This window comes from Nicotiana attenuata, unplaced genomic scaffold (genome assembly GCF_001879085.1).
Source record: "Nicotiana attenuata strain UT unplaced genomic scaffold, NIATTr2, whole genome shotgun sequence".
NCBI classification, from domain to species: Eukaryota; Viridiplantae; Streptophyta; class Magnoliopsida; order Solanales; family Solanaceae; genus Nicotiana; species Nicotiana attenuata.
The window spans coordinates 903,105-908,139 of NW_017670267.1; positions in this window are offsets into that span (position 1 = coordinate 903,105).

The following is a 5,035-nucleotide window of genomic DNA, read 5'->3' on the forward strand; positions in this document are numbered from 1 at the left end:
TAGCACGTGAACACCCTATCAAAGAAGCACCCGACCGGATTCTTTTCCTTGTATATAACCCCAACAAGAAGCATAACACTGAGTCTTCCCAAAATCTGAACATGAACCGATAAGGCCAAATATAACACGCATTCCTCAAATCCTTTGCTCGAATTACCACTGATGTTTTCCTTCCTTAGTCGTAATAGCCCACCAATACTTCAATAACCAGAAACCTCACAAGTAAACAACCAGCAATCCAATCGTAACGGTGGGGCTTCTCCCCACTTAGCTTGAATCTTCAACTACATAACCCTGGAACCCACCAAGATTCCTTCTACCCCGTTGACATTAACTGAAAGTCCAACAATACATTCCAAAATCGAAGTCATATTGCATCCCAATAAAATCCGTGGACCTAGTCATTGTCTACCATGATTCCCGAATTGCTCTAAACTTTCGTCAAAGCGTGTGGCTAAACCCTCTCCTTTAAGCAACTTCTGGACTTCTGCTTTTCATACTTGACCTTCTAGCAATTCAACCACCACAAGACACCTCCCACATGTCCTTCCTCATCCTTCGCTGCCCAATTGTTGCCTCAAATCCGAATCCATCTTTGTAGCACTTGAACTAATAAGTTTCCACCAACTCTAAGCCTCCTAGAAGATCATCCTTCTCGATCCATCAACATTAGAAATACCAATTTGATTCCAAAATTGCTACGCTCCGCTAACTCTAGCAACCGCTTCTCAGGCACCATTTCATAATACCCTGCCCCGAAGGCTAATTGAAGAAGACTATAACACCGACAAACCTTAACGTGTTCAACAAGGACGATGACACCACATCACAATTGAGAATTCCACCACGCTCAAAAACATCTATAGTCCGGTTGCCTTTCCTCTGCTGGAATTAAATGCTGAACCTCTAAATCATGCATTGAGAAATCCTCTTCCAAGTCATTCACCGCCTCGACACATAAACAAGCACCTTACCATTACACCAACATTGTGCGATAACAACGCATAGGCATTGTAGCAATCCGTGCACAGTCTCGAACCCCTAGAAAATACAGTACTAAGCTGGAACAAAAGAACATCCTTCCGCAAGGCGACGATAATAGCATGCCCAAACACGCAGGGAAAAACATCCTGCACTACGTCTGCAGTACCACTACAACTCCTCGATGCCCAATTGATAACAAACGCTCCACGTCGCATAAGATTGATTAGGAGGAAAATAAAGGCATAAGCCTCAATGGAATCAAATCGCACGATGAGTAATCAAGAAGGGAAGTGCTCCTAACAGCCCTGTAGCCTCTCAATGATAAGTACAGATGTCTTTGTACCGATCCGCAAGACTCTACTAGAATTGCTCATGACTCGTAAGACCTAAGTGAACCTAACGCTCTGATACCAAGCTGTCACGACCCAAAATCCACTAAAGGTCGTGATGGCGCCTAACACCGCCGTCAGGCAAGCCAACGGTGAATGATTAACTTAATTACTCATTTTAGTATTTGAAATCATAATTTTCATTAATTAAATAGTATGAAATTGGATTTACAGGGTAATGATAATATTTTACACGAACTACTATAATGAACCACCCGTAAGAATCCCCAAAACTCGGTGTCACAAGTGCATGAGCATCTATTAATAAGTACAATAATAATACAACATCCGTCAGAAATACAAGTTAGACGGGAAATATAAATAACTCTAACGGAGATTCTGTATGCTGCGGATCGTATCAAGGAAGTGCATCTCACCATAAAATCCCCGCAAGAGTCATGCCTCTACACCTAGAGGACCACCAGTACATATATGTGTACCTGCACAGTAAGTGTAGCAAGTGCAGCACGAGTACGTAAATCAACGCGTACCCAGTAAGTATCTAGCCTAACCCTAGAGAAGTAGTGATGAGGGGTCAACATTGACACTTACTAGTGGTCCAAAAAGACAGATACAATAAGAAGTAAACAGATACGGAGTAGAGTAACAAACGAAATAAACAAGTATAAATACGTGGTACAATCCTCCTCTCAACCCAAACTCAAACTCTCGATGAATAGTTACCTCCTCAACCGGAATATATATATATATATATATATATATATATATATATATATATATATATGCATAATGGGCCTCACCAGATAGATTGTCATAATTCAAATCAGGAAAGTTCCCAGATGCATTGGCCTCTTGACAGTTATTACGCACGATTCCATAGAGTGTTTTATAGAAATGCCGAGGCGTACAGCCCCATCCCATCATAATCTGGTACATAACAATATATACATCTATTATATTGCCGAGGCGAGTGGCCCGCTCCCATGAGAGTGTGATATATAATCCCGTCGAGGCGTACGACTCGATCCATCATATTGTGCGCACTGCCGAGGGTCGAACGGCAGGAACCATAGATGAATCTATCCTGCCGAGGCAAACGGCTCGATCCCATTAGAATAAGAAGCTTTGACGGGTCCTTGTCCCCACTTATGAAGGGACATGTGAGTTATAAGACGCTTTGGGAAAAACCTTTCGATGAGAACACATAACGCGGGAGAAATTCGTAAGAGGAGTACAATTATTTCGCAGCTAATCATGAAGTCCGTTGAATCTCTACAATAGTTAGTCTATCGCCCTACACAAGTCTAGTCTCAAATCGTAATGTGAAATAAAAGAATTTTAATAGACAGGGACTGCTCAAGTAATACAGTTATAGTATGGTGTGAACCTAAGTCTACCCGAACAATAACATGGATCTAACTACGTACGGACTCTCGTCACCTCGTGCGTACGTAGCCCCCACAACAAGCAACACATATCAAATACATCACCTAGGGGTAGTTTCCCCCTCACAGAGTTAGACAGGAGACTTACCTCGCTCGAAGTTTCATAACCAGCTCTAACGCCACTCTAACACCTCAAATCAATGTCCGTCGCTCCAAAACTAGCCAAACAATGTGAAAACCAATAAAAATATACTCCAATACTCGTAATAAATCATTTTTAAACAAATTCCCAACTCTGCTCGAAAAGTCGATAAAGTTAACCCTCGGGCCTACGTGCCCGGATTCCGATAATTTTCGAAGATAATCATTACTCATAACACCATGAACTCAAATATACAATTTATTCTGAATTCCATGTCCAATTTCGTGGTAAAAAATCTAAAAATACCAATTTCTAGGTTTCTTTCAAAATCTCACAATTTCTACCAATTTTCATGCTTGAATCCACATAAAAATCATATATTTAACTCACAATGTGAAGAAATCACTTACCCCATTATAGTTGATGAAGATGGCACTCCAAAAGTGCTCCAAATCGGCTTCCATGGAGGAAATGAGATGAAAATGGGCCAAACTCCCGTTTTAAAAGAACACACTGCCCAACCCGACCTTCGCACCTGCGGAACAAATGTCGCTTCTACGGCTCCGCACCTGCGGATAATCCATCGCAGGTGCGGCTTCAGCAAAACCCAACATCCCTCGTTTTCTGCGCCCAAATAGCCCACATGCACTTCCGCTTCTTCGAGCCTCAAGAGCGTCCGCTTCTGCGATCCTCAAGCGCTTCTGCGCTCGCGCACCTACGCCTCTCTTTCCGCTTCTGCGGCCTAGGCCTTCTTGGTTAACCTCCTATTCTGCGCTCCAATGGCCGCATCTGCGATATCGCAAGTGCGGGAAATCCTTCGCACCTGCAGCCTCTGCCCAGCTCACTCCCAGCCGTTTCTGCGGTCCACTTCCTCGCTTCTGCGATAAATCTTCTGCAGAAGCGGTTACACCAGCAACCAGATTTTCCAGCTTTTCCTTAAGTCCAAAAATCGATCCGTTAACCATCCAAAATCCACCCGAGGCCCTCGGGACCTTAACCAATTATACCAACACGTTCCAAAATACAATTCGAACTTAGTCGAAGCCTCAAACCACGTAAAACAACATCAATATCATGAATCGCGCCTCGAATCAAACTTATAAATTTCCAAATTCTATATCTTGTGCCGAAACATATCAAATCAATCCGGAATGACTTCAAATTTTGCACACAAGTCCTAAATGACATTACAGACCTATTTCAACTTTCGGAATTAAGATTCGACCCCGATATCAAAAAGTCCACTCCCGGTCAAACTTTCCAAAATCTTCCACTTCTCAACTTCGCCAACTAATGCCGAAACGACCTACGGACTTCCAAATCGACGTCCGGACGCGCTCCTTAGACCAAAATCATCATATGGAGTTATTTCCAGGCTCATAATCCCAAACGGACATCGATATCATCAAAATCTAATTCAACCCAAACTTATGAAATTCATCCAAAATGCCAACTTTTCATAATAGGCACCAAAATGCTCCTGGGCGACCCGATAATCAATCCGAACTTACGCTCAAGTTCGAAATCATCATGCGAACCTGTTGGAACCTTCAAATCCTGATTCCGAGGTCGTCTTCTCAAAAGTCAAACTTTGGTGAACTCTTCCAACTTAAAGCTTCCGAAATTAGAATTTTCTTCCAAATCAACTCCGAACTTCCCGAAATTCAATTCCGACCACACGTACAAGTCATGATACTTGAAATGAAGCTACTTAAGGCCTCAAACTACCGAACGAAGCGCTAGAGCTCAAAAATGATCGGTCGGGTCGTTACATGCCCTCCGTCATGTGCATCACATTCACCCCCTTGGGACTCAGCGTCCTCGCTGAGGTATGCCCCACTATCGTACTTGGGAGAGTCAGGCTCTAATACCATATTTGTCACGATCCAAGCGCATGGCACGTATTATCCGCTTTGGGCCTAGGCTCGCAAAGATTTGTCTTTCGGGCTACGCCACCTCGAGCCCCAAAAGCGCGCGTACCTTGTGAACTTGTGTCAAGCCTAATAAAGCTCTCCACTTTTCTCTCCCATTCTAATATGATATTCGTCTAAGGTGACATATGTATCCATTCTTTAGAAGCTTACCAGCCTAGAAGCCTGCCAGTCTTGCCTGACCCTCTCTCATTAGCCCGCCTTCCGTCATGGGCATCACAACAATATCAGATTATATATATA